General features: G+C 37.0%; 1 protein-coding gene across 1 annotated transcript in view; it reads left to right on the forward strand.

The window, feature by feature from the left end:
* Positions 1-9,465: 9,465 nt before the first annotated feature.
* LOC145671522 (acetyl-coenzyme A transporter 1-like) overlaps positions 9,466-21,971 on the forward strand; it is a 72,312-nt gene continuing 59,806 nt past the window's right edge. Inside the window, exon 1 of the mRNA XM_081740711.1 lies at positions 9,466-9,729. The gene's annotated coding sequence lies outside the window, so the exon portion shown is untranslated. The remainder of the gene's footprint in view (positions 9,730-21,971) is intronic.

Below are 21,971 nucleotides of genomic sequence, written 5' to 3' on the forward strand. Positions count from 1 at the left end.
CCTGAAGCTCGTCAATCGTTATACAGTACTACTTCAAGTGAGAAAGTTCCTTCTTTGTTAGGGCATTTTTTCAAAGGCAGTTGTACTTTGCCTGCACGACCCCTCGGAATTTCATGGATTTCATCTTCAAGTGGCGGAAAGCTCCCACCATACCACCAATTTCAGACCTTTTTTTAAAAAAGAAAAAGAAATAAATGTTAAGTCATTCCTATGCTTATAAACATCAATCCCCCCCCGCAATTCTGGGATTTCTAAAAAAGAAAAGAAAAGATTAGAAACCCCTCCCAAAATATGTTCCTAGATCCCCACTGGGAGTAACGTTTGACTCAAATTGGTTTGCGTGTGCTCTGTGAGTATGAAGAATTGTCTGAAAAGGCATTGCAACATTTGATGTCTTTCTTTACATCTTACTTATGTGAGCAGATCTTTTCTCCTCTTTGCAGTATTGAAACTTGAAAACGAAATCGTCTTAATGTGCAATCGGACCTAAGAACGATGGTGACAAAAATTATTCCCGAGATCAATGAAATTATGGAAAAACGAAGAATTTCATTCCTCACATTAGTGATCCCCTAATTTGAGAACGTTGTTTCTCAAGTAGATTTCTTTTTTCTAAAAAAAAAAAAAAAAAAAAAAAAAAGGAAAAATCAAGTTTAGTTTTGAAAGTTGCTGTATTTTGAATTAAAATTTCGTTCTCTAAGAAACAATCATGATGTATCTTTAGAATAAATTACTTATTGCATTATATTTCTTGACCCTTTTCTTGTCGGTCGTAATTCTAACTAGTATATTTTTAATACAATGTGAAATGGCAGATAGCATTGCAAGGGAGTCGGTAGATCACTTCCCGAATGAACAGAGGTCCGCGCTATCGGAAAGTTTGAGAATCACTACTGATCTAATCCAACAGAAGAAAAAGTCGTACTAACGCCACTGATTTTAATTTTATTAAAATGCTTTCACTTGCTACAAACCTGTGAATTCCTGATTTAGAAAAAGAATGGAAATAAACATCGTATTCATTACGTCATTTCTGTATGACACATCATCAAACCCAAGTTCACATGAGACGGAACTGCCTGTCACAGTGAGAACTATCTCATTCGCTATTCGTCCTTTTTATGCATACGAATTACAATTAAGAACTCACTTGTAGATTAATCTCGTTCAAGAGGTGAGATTGAGTGATATGCATAAAGATGACTAAGTACTAGTGAGTATATCTCACCTCTTGAACGAGATTAATCTACAAGTGAGTTCTTAGTCGTAATTCGAATGCATAAAAAGAACGAATAGGAATGAGATTGTTCTCACTGTGACACGCAGTTCCGTCTCACATGAACTTAGCTTTGATGACGTTTCACACAGAAATGACTTAATGAATGCGATGTTTATTTCCTTCCCTTTTATAAATCAGGAATTTACAGGTGTGCAACAAGTGAAAACATGTCAGTAAAATTAAAATCAGTTGCGTTATTTATTCAGTATAAAAGCAGGACTTTTCTTCAGTTGGATTAGATTGATTAAAGTACGGCAATCTATTCGTTTGAATATTCCAGGAATATAAAACATTGACGACCAAGTTCTTAGCACCATACGGCCACAACTCTGGGTTTCAGTTTTGAGGAACTTATTTGGGAACACTTTTGCATTTGTAATAGAGAAACAAAACGGAAGTGCTAACTCATGCAACAGTAAAAAAAAAAAAAAAAAATATATATATATATATATATATATATATATATATATATATGAAATGCAATATTTCAGTTTAACGTCTTACGGTTACACCCTTTAGACTAAGGGAGACGATGATTAAAGCAAATGAATCATTATGGAAGAATTGGTCGAATGAGAAACTGGAAGGAAAGGAAAGTACTCCGAGAAAATCTACGGACACAATATTGACCACCACAACCTCACTTCGCCGGGCATCGAAGCAGGGACCTCAGGCGCCAGAGGTAAGCGCTCCATCACTTTTTTAAAAGTTAACTGATTCACTGAACGAGTCTAAGTAACTTAATTTCCTTATTTTACTCTATTTTTACTTAGGGTGACCAAATCGTTAACTAGAAAAAACGGGACAACTTTTTACTTTTGGATAGGTTTACTCCCCTAAATATATATTTTGCCTCTCCGTTCTCTATCTCTCTCTCTCTGTGTATCTCTCACAAAAAGGGCAAATTCACATTTTTCGTTTTAAAACCTATTGAAGGTTGTGGAATTAACTAAATAATAAGTAACTATCAGCAACTAACAAAAAATGAAATTTTGAAAACATTACTAAAACTACGTGTAACATTCATCAATATGTGTCAATCAACAAAATCTGTCACCGGCAGAATTTATAACGAACTACTCTCAGCATCGGATTCCAACTCCCTTTATTTGCTTTTTTCTCATTTTTAAACATTATTTCACTTACAACTAGTTTTCTTCTTACTTTCAGTTTTATAGTTCTATACTTCTGTTCACCTTTCATAAATGACAGTATGTTACATCTGAGTTAAATCACAGAAACACTGTACTGTATTAATGACAGCGCCTCAGTCTTCCACCGTCCGAAACAGAGAGTAAAAACAGTTTGTTTTTCATAAGACTTTCAGCCCCTTGCACTGTCGTCTGCGGAGTGGGAGTCTTGGAAGGGGAGGCCTAGGAGGGAAGACAGTGCAGCCACCACATCCAATATCGCAAACGTCGTAATGACATTGTTCAGTAATTAGACATATTCCAATATAATCACAGCTTAGAAAATAATAATATAAATTAGGAAATTTTAGATTGGAAAGTTTTTTTTTGTACCCAATGTACGTAAATACGGGATTTTTTGGCGTCCCGGGAACATTTTTCGGGACACAGGGAATGGTAGTGTAAAAACGGAACAATCACGCTTTATGGGATGGTTGGTCACCCTATTTTTACTTCATTGTACAGTTTTTCCAGTAACTTCCTTAACGACAGGGGCACGAATACAGAAACATAGAGAACAGTTAAAATTCAAAAAGGCTCTTTCACAAGCAATCGAACCCGGGACTCCGTACAACAAAAGCGCATGTACTAGCCACCAGATCAGCAGGGAGGGCACCACTTAGCCACCGTGCCCCTATCTCATACAACGCTGTTTGGGGTTTCCGCCGTTTTTGAGAACGAAATAGCAATCTCGGCTTCCCGAAAACATCTAGCAGAGGTTAAAGTATGAGAATCAAAGTTAAAAAAAAAGCAGAAAAAGTAGATTAGCTCCAAAATTATAATAAATAGCAAAAATGATCAAGTGAAAACTTGTTCCTCATAAAAGGTTACATGTAATCACACTTAGTGAGTATTAGAGCGCACATGTTGAAATTGACAGTGGACGGAGCACCGGTGTCCCTAAAATGAGATCCACTATGAATTACTAAAGAACAAGAAGTGGTTCCTCTCTACATCACCATATTTATTTATTATATTTATCCTTTAACATGTTTTTGTTTATTTATTGTATGTATTTATCATTGAGAGTGCAACGTGAAAGCAAAAACTCCCTTCTTCTCATTATTCAGAGCCAGGCCCGTATCCAGGGGGTCTAGGGGGTACGCTCCCCCCCTAAAATTTTCCTGCCCCCCTAAAATGTTCACAGTAGGCTTGCAAATGAACTATAATATTGTGGCAGTACCCAAATTTAATCAGAATTTCATGTATAATAATTTTATTTTATTGATCAATTTTATTTATTTTATGGATATCGGGTTTTATAAAATAATGAGGTGAAGGTAAACAACTATTAAGAATCGAGATTAACGGAAGCTGATGCAAATGTATTATTTAATTGTCAGCAAGATTCAGTAAACAAAAATGCACAATGGAGAGTCTGCGAATGCAGGAAGACAATGTATGTAATGCGTTAATTCCTACATAAACGACATTCTGTAAATCATGAAAAATAATTGTAATATGTTTGTGAACATTTCACACATTCACGGATATGAGGAAATTGCCTAGAATCGGGAAATCGGAGTGTGTCGAGTGTTGCAGTTTTTGAGTCTTGACAGGGTCGAGGAAAGAATTTGTTTTTCCAAATGAAAGGAGGTCACACGTGCCTAGCAGCAGACGACGCCAGAGAATTCCAGAACGGAGGAGTTGAACAAAACCAAGAGACAGGAGGTCTTCTAGGAAGATAGAGAGATAGATAGAGTGATAGAGAACCAGGACAGAGAGATAGAGAAAGAACCGTGTGTTCGAAGTGGAGGTAGAAAACCGTGAGTTCTATTGAAAGAGAAGTCATCGCAATCTGGATGGAAGCTTCAACATTTAGAGAAGCTCCAGTATTTTATTAAAGAAGTTCTACGATTCATCTAGAGCATTGGGAGTGAGACTAGACTCAATGCTAAGCAGCAGCGTCTGTCCATAGAAGTATCAAGCTTGGATTCAACTCGTCAACACCGAGGTCATCAGCGAACGTCATTTGGAAGCGAACTGAAAGGTATGTGTTTCTCCTATTCAGGATTCAATTGCTCAATGCTCGTCCGAATATCCGTACTAAAATTCACAACATCCACATTCATTACATTTTACTAAATACGAAATACAGTTGTTACCTAATCATTGAAATTAATGTTTTTATTAGAACTCAATCCCCATTTGGTATGTGTTAAATTAATAAACCTCTCGCATATGAATTTGAGAACTTGCCCACTCATTCTAGATGGTGAGTGGAAGGCGCTCAGCTCAATTCAAATTTAGCATCCCCAAAATAGGCACGAATTGAGCCGGGTTGTCAATATGGTGATGAACTATAATATTGTTGGATCGCCCCCCCCTTTACTTAAGCCGCTCCCCCCCTAAAATTTTGGGCTAGCTACCGGCCTGTTCAGAGACCCTCTGGTTTCCAGTAAATCCCCAAGAAAATGCTGTGTGGTCCATTGTACTGTTTCTCGAATCTATATAGACGTTTATAGTCACGCACATCAGTCTCTCAGAACTTTGAACACTTTTCTTTTTGACTCCAGATCCATAAATTCAGCCATTTCGACACACTCTCACACACTGTAAGACAAGTGAAACAAGTGCAAAGGTAGTTCAAAAAATTTGTAGATTAATCTTAGCTAGTTGAGATTATACCAACTCTATGCACACGAAAAGTGAGAAATCACAGTTTGATTCATAAGTTTCGAGCATTTACTCAGGTACCTGAGATCACGCCACGTTGGGTGACATGGCGTGAGTAAGAGTAAGTACTAGCAAGTATAATTTCACGTCTCAAACGAGACTAATCTACAGATGAGTTCTTACTCGTAATTCGTATGCATAAAAAGAACGAATAGCGAATGAGATTGTTCTCACTGTGACACGCAGTTCCGTCTCATGTGAACTTGGCTTTGATGACGTTTCATACAGAAATGACATAAGGAATGCGATGTTTATTTCCTTCCCTTTTCTAAATCAGGAATTCAGAGATGTGCAGCAAGTGAAAACATGTCAGTAAAAAATTAAAATCAGTGGCGTTATTTATCCACCATATAAGCACAATTTGTGTTTTCTGTTGGAGTAGAAAAAAACTACGGCTACTCTTGTTTGAGTATTCCAGAAATGTAAAACATTGACGACCAAGTTCTCAGCACTATACAACCGCAACTCTGCTTCAAGTCTGAGGAGCCAATTAATATTGGATTAGCGTCAATTATCTGCTTCGCTGGATTAAAATAAGAAAATTAGTAATGTGTTCCGTTAGTCAGACGCTTTTTACTATTACTGAAGTGCTCTTTAATATCGGTCATTTCCGATCATTTTTATGTATATCTTCTCCTCCACCAACTTGCGGGGCTGAATTTGGATTTAAACGGCATCGCAAGTGTCACTGTTCATCTCAACGACCCCGAAAACTATGGATTCGGCACTAATATCGGTCATTTTCGATTATATATATATATATCCCCCTCCTCCCACCATATTGAGGGGCATGGTAGCGGAAATGTCACTGTTCATATCAGCGACCCCCAAAACAATGGCTTCGACGCTGATACTGGTCATTTTCGATCATTTTTATACATCTCCTCCCTCTTCCTCCCCCAATCTGCGAAGCTGAATTTGGATTTGAACGGGATCAGAAGTGTCAGTGCTCATCTCAACGACCCCAAAAACTATGGATTCGACACTAATATGAGTAATTTTTAAAATCATTTTTCTGGATCTACCCCTCCTCCAAGTTGCGCGACGTATGTAAATGGGATCGGAAGTATCACTGTTCAACTCAGTGAGTCGGAAAACTATGGATTCGACAGAATTATTGGCCATTTTTTAAAATCATTTTTATGTATCTACTCCTCACCTAAGCTGCCAGGCTGATTTTGGATTTAAACGGGATCGGAAGTGTCACTGTTCATCTCAGCGACCCCGAAAACTATAGATTCGATACTAATATCGGTAATTTTCGATCATTTTTAAATATTTCCCCCTCCCCAACCCTAAGTTGCACCGTCAAAGTGATATGATAAAAAAACACATCCCAGGTCTGAACCTCATCTATGTTGAAAATTTGATCGAGATCGGTCTGGTGGTTCAAGAGATTAAGAGTACAAACAGTGAATTTTAATTTTATATATATAAATATAGAAAGGGAACACCTTTGCATTTGGATAGAGGAAACAAAATAGAAGTGCTAACTCATGCAACGGTGTTAGGGATTTCTGGAGATTTAAAGAATTGGGTTTCTCGGTTTCCCGAAAACATCTAGAAGAGGTTAAAGAACGAGAGTCAAAGTTTAAAATAACCAGAAAAAATTGTAGGTAGCTCCAAATCTAAAATGTTGAAATGTTGAAATCGGAAGTCGACTGGATATCGGTGACTCTAAGTTGGTGTCCACTATGAATTGCTGAAGAACAATTGGTAGTTGCTCCCTATATCATCATGTATTTATGTATCATATTTATTTTTAATATATATTTTTTATTTATTGTATGTATTTATAGTTAAGAGTGCAACGTGATATGTTTTTGCCATTCTAGGCACTGCGCTGTTTCCCCAGCTGTTGTAGCTTCAATTATACTGTGCAATAAACGTTGTACAGTATCAACAAGGAAACTCATGAAGGTAACAAATGTATCCCTACATAGATAAAATGAAAAAAAAAAAAAGTAACAAGAGTAATAAGATAAGTTACTCTTGTGTTAATATATTCATTCCTATGTTCAGCTGGTTTCTTTGTAAGAATGTGTGTGTGGTAAATTATCCGTATAGCGTCGCGGAACGTATACTTTTTTCGCAATACAGTTCTCGCATTCTGGAACGCTGCAGCGGTTGAGGAGAATTTTAGCTATTGTTCACCTTTTCATTTAAGAGTCTTCATCCCGGCGAAATTAAAATACCACTAATTTTACAGTAATTATGTGATATCTTCAAATAGATAAAAGATAATCGAAATGTGGAACAAGAGCGCCCTAGACAATATTATTTTATATGAGAAACCGTTATCACGACTCACTTATCTGCTTTCGATTTCGAGCCATTTTGAAAGTCGGCATTTATTTTCGCGTTTCTAAATAGCTGAAAACGGAAAGCCACTATGTGGCTTGTGATAACAGTACCTAAATGCCATAAACTTCCCATTTAGTTCTTGATACTGTGGGCTGATGAATACCAGTTTAAAAGCCAGGGTTACCAACATAACGCAAGGAAACTTTTCTCATTATTCAGAGCCCCACCTCTGGTTTATAGTAAATCTCCAAGCAAATGCTGTGCCATCCATTGTACATTTTAGTTTTGAAATCTATATAGACGTTTATAGTCATACATATCACTGGACACTTTTCTTCTTGGCTCCATATCCATAAATTCAACCATTTTGAGCCACTCTCAGACACTGTGAGACAAGTGAAATAAATAGGTGCTGAGGTGATTCACAAAATTTGTAGATTAATCTCAGCTAATTGAGATTATACTCAACTTTATGCATACAAAAAGTGAGAAATCACAGTTTGATTCATAAGCTCAAGCGCGCTGACTATGTGGGTGCTCCGGGGCTCCAACACCTACACAAATAATATTGTGGGTGGACAAGATTTTTAGTTTGGATCCGGGTTTGAACCCGTTTCTTTTGCGTTTAAGTCAGCCGTGTTATCGACTTAGCTAGGGCAGTCACAACTTATCGTTATAGTACCAGTATATTTTACTTTATCACAGCAAAGCGCTTTATGACAGTGTTCATAAAAGATTTTAACTAAAAATAATCAAATATCGAGACTTTTTTGGTAACATATAGCACGTCTCGACATTGATATGCACCCACATAAATTTTGGAAAGTCGGCGGCGTTGCATAAGTTCCGAGCATTTACTCAGGTACCTGAGATTGAATTCAAATGACGTCACGTTTTCTCGCTTTTTATGCATACAACTTTTGAGATTAATCTCAAAATCTTGAGCAAAGAAGATATCACTTTTATGCATATCATCTAATGATATTTGAACGCTAAAGTTATCGTTTTAAAGAGTGATTTTTACTCTGTCCAAATACATGATAGAACACTTGAATACCGATATAAACCCATGTGAAAGAAGGAAAACAAGTGTCAAGTACCAAATTTGGTACTCACGGCAACCGTGGCAACAGGCAGTAAACCATTTAAGAGGCCTCATCCCGACGAAATTAAAATACCGCTAATTTTACAGTAATTATGTGATATCTTCAAATAGATAAAAGATAATCGAAATGTGGAACAAGAGCGCCCTAGACAATATCATTTTACATGAGATACCGTTATCATCACTCACTCATCTGCTTTCGATTTCGAACCATTTTGAAAATCGCCATTTATTTTCGCGTTTCTAAAGGACTGAAAACGGAAACTAGGTGACTTGTGATAACGGTACCTCACGCAAAATAATATTGTCTAGGGCGCTCCTGTTCCACGTTTCAATTATCTTTTATCTATTTGAAGATATCACATAATTACTGTAAAATTAGCGGTATTTTAATTTCGCCGGGATGAGGCCTCTTAAGAAATACTTCAAAGGCAGTGAAGATGTTAATAGATGTCTTCATTGCCATACTCGTCCAATATAATCGCTCTCTAGCTGTCTATTACAAAAATTCTGTTTTCCTGCTAAAAGAAATTAGTTTTTCATGAATATAAGTATACTCCCTTAAAATGGGATAGACTACCACGAATTTCCCTTACTAAACAGTATTTTTATGTTGTTTATTTTTTCGGTGACACCTACTGCAAAGTTTTACTAAAAATTGATTTCTTCCATGCTTATTTTTCTTTTTTAAACCCATATTGTGTGTTTTATAGCCTAGATATTTTCACTTTGCACCACGACATTTATTTCGGTCTTTGAATATCTGAAAATACGAAACTTGAGCTAGGGATGCGTCTACACAGCTTGCAAGACCTACAGACAAACAAAAAGAAACATCATAAAGGCATATCTTTTTATGAAATCGATTTATTGAATGAACAGCACCATATAATTTATGCATATATATAGGCTACTAAAATTTAGAGCTAATTATTCTCGCACCAATTACGTAGTAAATTATGTAATTTCGACGCGAGTCGACAGTCATTTGTTTTTCCTTGTTCCAGCAGTACAAATTAAAGTCCACGTAAACTTGAAAAGATCAGGACTTTTGCTGTGTGTCATAACTTGTGTGTAATTTGGATTACTTCAAAAGAAGAGAAACTGCTATCTTTTTCATATAGAAGATAGTAATTTTAGAGAATGTAGAATGTTTTGATGTAACGTTCAGTAAGGTAAGGCTACTGTGTAAATTCCGAAATTGTTAAACCTGTGTAGTTTTCCTTTATATTCAATATGGTTTTGTATTATGTTAGTTTAGAATGTTAACCCTTGAATAATTATTATTATAGTCGATGAATTATAAATACAATTATGGAATGCTAATTGCGTTCAATAATACGAGAAATATTAGTGCCTTGCACTCTACAGGTTAGATTTATATGTGGTATTTCACTTGTGAAGGGATTACGTAGCCAAACGATTGAGAACCTTAGGATAAGGCTAGAAAGTATATTTCTGGGCATTCGGAATCCTTAGTATAAGGCAGAGGTATAATGTAAGCGTCCAAACACCTTCGCGATTTAGAAAGTGTTCGCAAAAATCGAGCATTACATGGTTTTGGTAGTCTCATTTACGAGATTAAATATTACAGGAATTTTTATATTTCAGCGCTCGATCGCAGAGTTTCCTACTTTATTTCCTCATAAGGCAAACAATTAAACAAAAGCTAAGGGCATTACTCGAGCAGACGGTTCTACCAGATTTCGACACATTTCTTGCACTTTTCTGTTTCTTCATGCAGAACATGCACTAAAAGAGGAACTCTAAAGACCACAGTGCATAAACCACGAACCAACTTGTGCTAGGTTGCCACTGAAAGGCATGAATGCTGTCTAACCGAGTGAGAGTAGGAGCGCAGCGGGGGCCCGAGGGGGTGCGTACGTAGAGAGGAAGTGCGTCAGAGACGGAGGGTATAAACGAGAAGGGTGGAAAAACACTTAAAATATCCGTAATAATCTGTAAAATATCTTCGAAACCACTTAATTTCGATCCTTCAAAAAAAAAAAAAAAAGTATTTTTCACAGCTGATACACGAGTGTTACTGTCTTCTTTTATTACCTTGACGACATAAAGTAGTGTATGTAGGACTATTGCCTCTGTTCTGAATTTTTACTTCTTTTTCACACTTTGCACAGTTCATTTTACGCTTCATTATACCACTACTCTTCAGAAACTTTATAATTCTTCTCTCTTTATCACATAATTCTTTGTAAGAAAAAGAAAAACCCGACGTATGTTTGCATTACATCCATCGCACATGTCCATAACTAACGTATGAATCATAAATAAATTCCTGCTGTTTACTTCTACTCTGTTTGCATTCTTCTATTCTTCCGTTTCAGTAAATAGTTAGACATACAATACTTTCATTACCATTCAAAATCCATTCCAATCTGCTGTGCAATGACAGAAATAATTTACATTCACAGTGTCATTGCTTCACGAAAAATGTTTCACATCATATTTTACCTATAAATTTTGTTTTTGGTAGAACCGTCTGCTCGAGTGAACCCAAGTTAAGCTCCACGTAATTGAAATTCCTGAAGTAATCATTGACTGCCAGAGCCATCTGATGCTCGATTACTGCGATCTCTTGCTAAAATCACATAAACGATTGGCTGTTTATGTTAGAACCATCGCGGGATTTGGGTTAACTTCCGCAGATGGCGTCCCCGAAATACAAACTTTACGAGAAAATCAATAGAATCACACGAAATGTCAGCATGAGAATAAGAAAAAGAGTGAGGGATGGGATTTAAAATCTCTCCCAACTCGTTTCATAGCTTCAGAACCGAGTACCTTGTTTTCATCTAAATTGTGATGAATTTAACCACAAGCACTGTGAGACTTCTCACCCCTTTCGCTCGCTCAGCTATATTTTGTAAAGTAAAACTGAAGATGTTACATGTACAACATGGGGGAAGAAAGTAAGAGATACCCAAAGTGAATGGTCACCATTAAAGAAAGAACAAATACAACGTTTAAAAGCAGCTCATGTGGTTTTATTCGGGGCAGTTTAGCCAACTGCTGTATCGCCGGACCAATTTTAGAAAATTTTCCACATCAATTTAAGAGTTTATGTTGGATTGTAAAAAAGAGTGATTGAAAGTGAGGTGAGGGGAATAGTTGAAGTTAAGAAGACACTTGTTGTAGTTACTTGTTTTTGATGTTTTAAGCGGCACTATATGTAGAGGCGGAAGAGACTATTTGGAGGAGAGGTACATTTGTTAGGATTTATGGGAAAGGCAGTGTTAAAATGGTGCGTAGATGGCAAGATCGTGTCATATCGTGTTTAAGTTTTATCGAACTGTGCAAAACTAAGGAGTGTCAGTTGTTGAAATTGCGTGAAAGACATGGTCTACTAAACAGTTGATCGTAAGTGTGGAAATGAATTGAAAGTACAGAAACGAATAGAAATATCTAACCAAACCTAATTGAATCTAGCCTAATTTAGTACACTTTGATATATATATATATATATATATATATATATATATATATATATATATATATATATATATATATATATATATATATATATATATACGAGGGCTATCCAGAAAGTAGATTACGTTTTGGAATAAAAAATCAACAAAGTATAGGAAACAAATTTTATTATATACAGATGAAAGCCACACACAAATACTACTTTTCGACATAGTCACCATTCAAATTAAGGCATTTATCGTAGCGATGTACGAGCTTGGAAATTCCTTCGTCGAAAAATTCGGCCGCCTGCGACTTCAACCACTTCGTTACCTCTTCTTGCAGCTGTTCGTCGTCATCAAAACGCTGCATAGCCAGCCACTTCTTCATTGCTGGGAATAGGTGGAAGTCGCTCGGTGCCAGGTCGGGACTGTACGGCGGATGAGGAAACAACTCCCACTGAAAAGATTCAAGAACTTCACGCGTGACATTTGCCGTGTGGGGCCGGGCGTTGTCGTGAATCAACAAGATCTTAGAGCTCAACATTCCTCTGCGCTTGTTTCGAATTGCTCTTCTGAGGTTTTGCAGAGTTTGGCAATACCTTTGAGCGTTTATTGTAGTGCCTCTTTCCAGGAAGTCCACCAAAATCACACCTTTTCTGTCCCAAAAAACAGTCGCCATCATCTTCCTTGCCGACATTGTTTGCATGCATTTCTTGGGTTTTTGGGGAGAACCTGTGTGCCCCCACTGCATTGATTGCAATTTCGTTTCACAGTTCACGTGTTTCACCCATGTTTCGTCACCAGTAACGATGCGATCGAGTAAAGAGTCACCATCCTTATTGTAGGCGTCCAAAAAGTGCAACGCTGCAGCCATTCGCTGATTTTTGTGGTCCTCTGTCAAGATTTTTGGAATCCATCTTGCACAAAACTTGTGGTAACCAAGCTTTTCGCTGATGATTTCGTGCAACAAACTTCGCGAAATTTGTGGAAAACTCAAAGAAAGTTCCGTTATTGTGAACTTTCGATTTTCACGGACTTTAACATCGACTTTTTCGACAAGTTCGGCAGTCACTTTGCTGGGTCTCCCACTTCGATCTTCGTCGTGAACATTGGTTCGGCCATTTTTAAATCTTATGACCCACTGTCACACTCCACCTTCAGTGATAATGTTGTCCCCATACACTTCACACAGCTGCCGATAGATTTCTATCGGTTTACAGTTTTTTGCTGTCACAAACATTATTACTGCACGCACCTCGCAGCTCGCGGGATTTTCAATTAACGCAGACATTTCAAACCGTCACAGTATCTTAACGGAGCACAGCACGAACCTCTCACTAGCACGGCTAGATGCCGACTGAGCTGCGCAACGCTCTGACCCCAAGATGGCCGCGCTAGCCCCGCCCCTAGCGGACACAGACGAAAACGTAATCTACTTTCTGGATAGCCCTCGTATATTGGATGGCTTTTAGTATTTCCCTCAAAGCTGTGCAACTCATAAGCCATGTATTTTATGACATATAAAGTGTTTTTTCACTACCCTTGTTTATGTATGTACCCATCACCACTGACGCGCCTTGTCCCTACGGACACTCCGTCGCTCTAGTGCACTGGGTTCGTGTTTTATGCACTTATACGCATAATCAAGGATAGTGGGAAACCACTTTAAATGTCATAATATGCATGGCTTATGTGTTGCACCGCTTTGGGGAGATGCTAAGTGCCGTCCGGAATATTATTTAGTTTCTTCCCCAATCTTGCACATGTGAGATCTCCAGTGTACTTCACAAAATATAGCTGAGCGAGCGAAGGGGGGTAGAAGCCCCGCAGGACTCGTTGTTTTGTACCTTTATCACAATTTAGACAAGAGCAAGGTCTTAGTTCTGAAGCTATGAAATGAGTTGGAGGAAATTCTGAATCCCATCCAATATTCCTTCCATTTTCGTGTAATCGGGCGATACAGCAGTAATGCCCGGGATTTGCTTGGCATGAGTGAAAAAAAGCGTAGGAAAAAAAAACTCACTCAGGATGGCTGATCTGAAAAATGTCCCTATTTGGAATTGAACCCGGGACCGTTGATTATGAACAACGATTTTGACCCTGCAGATATATTCTTGTATGGAGGAAAAATGACACAATGGTACTAACATTGCTCAAATGGGAGCGTGAGTGATAGAGATATCGGAAGGTAAATATTCCAGGGATTGAAAGTAGGGAGGGAAGGCTCATTGCTTCCCAATTGTATGTTCAAAGTAGCCTCTTGTTTCCTGGCGCATGCTCAAATAGCTAGGTACAGATTGATAGTATGCCTACAAACTGAAATGCCATAGAAACGATTAGCCATGCGAAAAATACACAGAAACCTATTCTAGGCGGTGAATATAAACAAGAATTTGGTTAGTAGGGTAGATAGTTAGGTTGGTTAATTTACTAGAGTAAATTAGGTTAGGTTAGTAGTGTGGGATACGTTAGGCAAGTAGAGTAGTAAATCTTCCAGTTTTACGTCACACGTTTATACGTTGTAGGCTATAGGAGACTAGTGATGATCAGAATGTATGAAATGGTGGAATGAAGAAAGTGGAAGGAAACGGGAGAAAACGAACGCACACGACTATGTTTCTCCACTACAAAGTCGACTTGGCGCGATCTGGGATCGAACCAGGGCCAACACCCGAGAGGAGAATGCTCTACCACTGAGTCACCATGGGCCGTTAGTAAAATAGCGTAACCGGTACCTTAGATTAGGAGCGTATGGTAGGGTAGAATAGAGTAAGTTGGTTTATGTTAATAATGTAGGTTAAGTTCGTTTATTAAAGTTAAGTTTAATTAGGAGGTGTATACTACATTTACAAGTACCTTAATGTGAGTTTTGCAGTGAAACTAGTTCTTACAGCACTTGCAGTGGTTCACACTAGTAGCGCTATATTTGCCTCAGTAGCAGCCTGAACATGTGTTGACATACTTGCTGTAGAAGCTCTTTTAGTTGATAAATATTAGTGCAAGTTGTATTGCTGACTTGTTCTTCAGCGTACACCATATTTCTTCTATTGAGTTGACGTTAAGTCTAACGTCCCCTTCAGCAGCGATGAGACGGGACCTACTGATTGGCGTGAAATTCAAAGTACATGAGCTCCCGCTGGAAATCGAAGCCGGGTCTCCCACGCCAAAGGCGCGTATGCTAACCGTTTAACCACGAAAAAACTGTTTCTTCTATTGAATTAAGGACTGGTCTGTTCCTTGGTCCCCTTGCTGCTTCAGATGATTCATAATAAATTTGAAAGTACGGCAAGGTTCCTCATTCTCCATAAAAATTCCACCATTTTCTGGATACCATTCCATATCTGAGAAACTAGATAAGTATCCGATACATGTCGACATTGTTCTTTCCTCATGGTACCTTTAACAAAATACAGTAGTCCTGTACGTTTGAGAGATATTATACTCCACACATTACTTTAAACTAGAGTATTTAACACTTTCTTTGGTACACTTTGAAAGTAATTGTTCTCCAGGTCGTCGCCACACATATTTTTGCCAATCATGCATTATTTCCACCCTTAATTTCATCTTAGAACCAAACTTGCAAGAAAGTATTAGAAGTAAGATGAATAGGAAACCCGATCGTTCGTGATGTTTTTTGATAGGACATATAAAAAAGCGTTATGGTGGGTTTGAATGAAATCTGTTGATTAAATCACTCATGGTCTAATTAACTAAGTAACCTAACTTTGACCAAGCAGTGTGAGTCATGGCCCAAGGCAGATTTTTTTTCATCATACTTGGTGTTATGATTGATATTTTATTAAATAACAATTTCGCAAACAGAAGTCGTGCAGTCCTCTCGAATTGTTGTGCTAATTTTTCATTCCACTTCACTCAACAAATAACTGATGCTGTTTACAGTAGTCTTTCAGGTACGTAATGCGATATTCTTGAGCACTTTGGGCTCAGGCCTCTGGTGCCTGGGGTCCTGGGTTCGATTTCAGCGCGCGCCGAGTGACCTTTGTGGTGGACAAACACCGTGTGCATGGGTTTTCTCGGGGTTCTCCCGTTTTCTCCCACTTTCTTAATTCCGTCATTTCATTGATTTCTCATCATTACCTTCTCCTTTAGCCTAGCCGACATAGAACTCAAAAATTTCATTCTTGAGCATTTTTTCTTGCCTTGATATGGCATTCCTCAGTCCTTGTCAGCTGTTTTGCTTTGTTGGCGATAGTGGTTCGCCCATGTCTGCTTCCTTTATTTATTCTTTCTGCACTTTAGGGGGAAACATTACATTTTGTTGCTTTTCCCCACGATTTTATGTAACATACTCGCCCTAACATATGCTCAATTTCCTTCTATTTATTTGCAGTCAAGTCTTTTCTTTTAGCCACTGCGTTGGTTGTTGTTCTTAGCACATATATCACGCTGAACTAATCATAAACTCATTTTAATTAACTTGTGCTAAACCTTTTTCCCAATTAGCTGAGGGTTTTCGGGAAGAACGTCAAAAACATTCAAGAAGGTTGAAATAAGAAATTTCCTTTCACAATATTGAGCATGTACTAAGAGAAACAAAACTAATGATGGGAGATTCTTGAGCACTCTTATCGTCTAATGGAGGAAAACATCAAATCCCTCTGGTGGGAAAAATCTATATGTCTTTTATGTGCCAATCAAAAGAATGCTTCACATTCATTTCTAAATGATCAGACGCTCTCAGGTGTGTATAATGATGCTAGAAGTTTCTGTGCTGAAATAGGAGAGAAGAAAAAAACATATAATTTGTTGTACACCTACTGTATACATTAACTATATAATGTCTATATACTAACTCACAATATATATTACGTAAGTACTAAAGTAGTCCATAACATTTATATGCATACGTCTTTGACTACGCTGTATTTTTTTTTTTTTAAATATTCTATTCATTTGAAAAGAAAAGATCACCCAATCCTTTTAGTAAATTGGCATGGTGTTCCTGTTGCTATTAGCCCACATATCACGGAGATTGCGCTGAAAGGGACATCTCACAGGAATCGCTGTGAAACCAATAATATGATGATGGTGGACCTTATGGATGCATAAATTTTAGTTTCATCCCCTTCATTAGCATTTACTGCTTCACTAAATTTAACATACCAATGTAAAGCATAAACAGGGCAAATAAACTATAATCACTATTTTGTCCGTATTCCAAGTAAAACTCTTAAATAGTGCTGTCCAAATCGTTTTAAAAAAAAACAACCGAAAACCGGTTTTTGAAAAAAGTGAAATTTCATAAAACCGAAATGTCGGTTTTGAAATTTTAATTTGCGGTTTCGGTTTTGAAAACTGCATTTGCGATTTTAGTTTTGAAAACCGCTTTTGCGGTTTCGGTTTCGGCAAAATCGAAAACCGCAAATGTCAAAAATTCGACAGCACTGCTCTTAAAGTGATGGCATAATGCTCATCAGCAGTTCCCCTTTCGCACTGATTTTTATTGACTAGAGTAGATTGATTTAGATCAGTCTGATTTAAATCACGATTTTAATCAAGATTTAAATCACCTGTTTTTTTAATAATCGTTGATTGATATAAAATTCCGAAGTAAATTAATTTGAAGTAAAAATAAAAGAAAACCCGTTACTGTCCTGAGTTGCATAAAAAGGCTACGTAAATTAAGGTGTGTGTATGAAATAACGATGTTCGAAGCCCCCTTGAACCTTATTAGTTCCCACTGGCTATAAAGTTTGAATTCAACTCTGCTAGGGACCTATAGTTTAATGTAGATTTCTAACCAATTTACTACCCACCAAGGTTTGAACTCAGAACTTTCTTGGTACAAGGCGATTAGTTTAACCATTGCTCCACCGGGAAAATCGCCATTCAATATTTAAGATGAAAATCTTGTGTGTGTGCGTCTATTTGTTTGTTCCTAGATAATAGGGGTGTATTTAGGGGGTCCGATCCCTTCTCCGAAACTTAAGAATTTTGTACATTTTACATAACTTTTGACGAAATTTATGTATTTATATGTATTTCGTGCCGCAAGCTAGTTCTGGACTGCGCAGTTTTTAAAAAAATATATCCCTGCCAAATATTAGTAACTTGTGAAAAATAAGTGCTATGTTGATAAACGTTGTCGTACTTTTTCTTTAAATGCTTAAGAAACATTGTTTGGGTTTGAAATAAGTTTTACTTAAATAGCATAATTAACATTTAATACTAATTCCTAATGTCTTTTCTTCAATTCGTGACTTATATGAGAAGAAAGAGTGATTTAAATAAAAAATCAACAAAAATGATTAAAAAAAGAAGTCATGATTTTTTTTACACCCTGTTATTAATAGGAGCAGAAAGTGAGTACATGGAATTGTTATTGGTTGATGAAATTTGCCACTCAATTCAACACTTAATGCCGTCATGATTTGCTTTGGTACAAAGAAAACTTCAGTTTGTTTAACTGTTTCCTTATAGAAGCCGTATGTGTTAAGAGGAGAAATTATTTATTCCCATGGTTAACAAAAACCATGTTTTTTATTGAAAAAAACCAAAGAAAAACGTTTTTTTTTTTGTGTGTGTGTGGTTTAAACCAGGTTCTTTTGGTTTAAATAATTTGCTGTATGTATTTATATTACATATGGACAGAAATAAGTTTGTTTCGCCTTGCTGTTATTATGCAACAACAGGGTTATGCTAGAAGGGATCTTATAAGCTTAAAGCGGGATCCAAACGGCTTCCTGGCTTACATCCGAGAGAAATTGTCCTCCATTTGGACTCGAAACCGGGACTAATTAGCCACAAATGCAATGAATCTGCTGACTCACTCACGAAGGACTCCTGATAAAAATACGTTGTACTGGTCTTTACATACTTGTTAATATAATTGTCAAGAGTCATTTCAGGACAAAAAGATAAATAGTTGCACAAGTGAAACCAAATACAAAATTACATATAAATCGGGAAACTCCTGCTTTAGCCATTGGGAAAATCCTGTTATTACTTTAAATGCACAGCAAATCCCGTTATTGCTTTGCATGTAAAATTTTAAGGTCAGCGTATTATAATCAGTACGCTAAAACCGAGGTATTAAATTCCAAATATAGTATGTAGGTATCATTCAATAAAATTAAAACGAAGTCCAATCCAAGCTAATGTTGGAAGCTACGTAGGCAGTTGATAAATTTTGCCAATGTCTATCAATACATTTAGGCAACCTTTGCTTCTTTATAAAACAACAAGCATTCAAGCAAGCAAAAATATACAATTTGGCTTTGTTTCGTATGTTTAGGCTTAACATCTTTATGTAATAAAGAGGTTATAAAGAAGACTTTCGCTTTAAAGTGACATCCAAACCCGCTACTTGGTTTACACATGAAAGAAGGGTTGTGGTTCGACCGAGAATTGAACATGGGACGCCTTGATTAAAAGGTGAAAAGGAGATAAAACTAATGCAGATGGTTTGATATGTGGAAACGTCACCATGAAGGTCACACGATTTAAAGCATTTTTCGTTCTTTTTTCTTTTCGGCTTAAATCAGCCAACCCTGTTTATTCCTAAAATGGTCTTTAGAAACTGCGTTCGTGGTAAATTGCATTAATATTCTACCAATACCATCAATAATCTAACTCACCACTACTTAAAAAAAAAAGAAAGAAAAAAGAAAAAAAAGAAAACTATTTGCAATTTAAATTGTGAGTCTTGCTTTTGGTAGCGCAAATGTAAGAAGTTCTTACAATTCTTAAGCCATGTTGAACGCTCGTTTGTAAAAATTAAATCTATATATTAAAATGCTAGGTTTATATGTTTGTGGTCAAGAAAAGTTTATGTTTGTGTCCAATCCTTTCAACAGTGAGTTCTCCGGAACCATAGTCCCTAGAAAGATGCCATTTTCACTGATCGATTGCAAATTTTGTGTAGATTGTTCAGTTCTACTTGATTATTTTGTTTAGTGGACGTTATTTCTGTATTACATTTTTTATTGGCACACTGGAAGTGTAGAAATTTCAAAAAAAGTAAAGCATCATATCCTAGGAGACATACATTTCAACACCACACATTTGTATACAGGGTTAGTATATTTCTCCGGCGTTTGTTTCATGGCCAAATGATAATGGAAAACGAAGGATAACCATTTCACGAGTCTAAAATGAGAATCTATTGTTTTTAGTATTTTGCCTAATGGACACTATATATCACTTACATCATAATTAATTGTGTGTGTAATGTATTTGCTTATTACATACGGTACTGCATGCAAGAAGAAAGAAAGCACTGATCATACATGAATTAGAAACTTCAACTGAAAGTAGGCGCAAATTTTGCAAACGGTGTGAAATATTGAGAAAAAGAAAATCCCTTTATGATACCCTCTGTTAGTTTTTATCAGGATGTCTTTCACTTGTGTATGTAAAGGGACATGTACAAATATTGTGAAAAATGACAAGGAGTTTCATGCTTATATGTGAATGATGCACTTTGTAGAGAGCGCATGTTCGTTAAATTTGATAATATGCCCCCAAGAAATGATAATATATATGACTTTTCATTTAAACACTGAAACAAGTTGATCACAATTGTAATATATTACAGCAGTATGAAGTTTACAATAGTCCAAATGATAATTGTAGAAATTGTCATGATGGATTTAGTTGATTGCGTTCTTTAATTTTTGTTATCATTCGGTTTTGACTTAACTACCAATGTTATTACTGACGTAATAGCTTATATGATTATCTAAATGATAAAAGGTAATTAATACTATTCGTAGTATTTTAAATATAAGTGAGTGCTTGTTAGGGTCATCAAGTCTAGGAGGCTCAGGTGGGCAGGGTAGCCAGAATGGAAGAAAGTAGTTACGTTTTCAAAGTTTTAACTGGAAATCCAATCGGAGAACAGCCATTAGGAAGACCTAGGCGCAAATGGGAGGACAACATTAAGATGGATCTCACAGAAATAGGAATACAAAGTAGAAACTGGATCCAGTTGACTAAGGATAGGAACCAATGGAGAGCTTTTGTGAACGCGGCATTGAACCTCCGGGTTTCATAGGACATAGAGTTAGTTAGTTTGAGTGCTAGCTAAGAGTAGCATTTTACTTTTAAGAGTGAGCAGAAGGAAATTCTGCAAATGAGATTTTATAGATGGCGATTAAACGGTTTCGAGCCTTGATTTTTAAATATAAAATTCACTTTTTCGCAGGAACCTCTGATTTCTCCAAATAAATTACTTTAAAACCTTTGGTAATTTACTTTAAAACTTTAGGTAATTAAAAAAATAAATAATTTTGATGTAATTTATTTTTTGTACAGTATACATTCACTCGTTTTTTTTAACTAACAAGGACACTTTTTCTGGTGTCACACGAAATGTGGAACGAGACTATGGTCAATCGATTTGTGTTAGTGAACAAGAAAATCCATGAGCGGGAAAAACCCTCGATCGCAACCATTCAGTACTTATGAGGGGGGGGGAGGGTAGGGGCACTGCCAACACAACATATTGTGGGTAATGAGACGAAATATGGAGCGAGTTCGATGATAATATGCGTAGAAGCACAACATATACTACAATGTGACATTATATTCGACAATACTCTGACAAGTGATGCAGAGGCGTAGCACATAACGACAGAGGAGGGATGGGAGGAAGCGCAAGTAAAAATGGCCATATAATTGAGGAAAACGGAGAAGCAAGACATGGGGGAATTAATACATGGTCAAGTAATCAATCATAAACTATAGACAGCCTGTAGACGACACCGTGAAGCAGAAATGGAAGAAAGTGAGCTATAGAGGCATGGGCGCTTAAAGAAAATTTTCTAGAGGGGGCTCAAATCCCTGGTTGTTATATTTCATTTGGTATTTTTTATTTGTATTGGGAAAATCTTATGAAATTTAATACATTTTCGTGAACCGGGGGATGCTCGGGCCCCATCCTGCCCTCCCCTTCGGGCCCCATCCTGCCCTCCCCTTCGGGCTTCCATGTATGGAGGGGATTGTCTGTAGGGTCCGGACCT

The sequence above is a fragment of the Thermobia domestica genome, chromosome 15 (assembly GCF_964235325.1).
Source record: "Thermobia domestica chromosome 15, izTheDome1.hap1.1, whole genome shotgun sequence".
Taxonomy (NCBI): Eukaryota; Metazoa; Arthropoda; class Insecta; order Zygentoma; family Lepismatidae; genus Thermobia; species Thermobia domestica.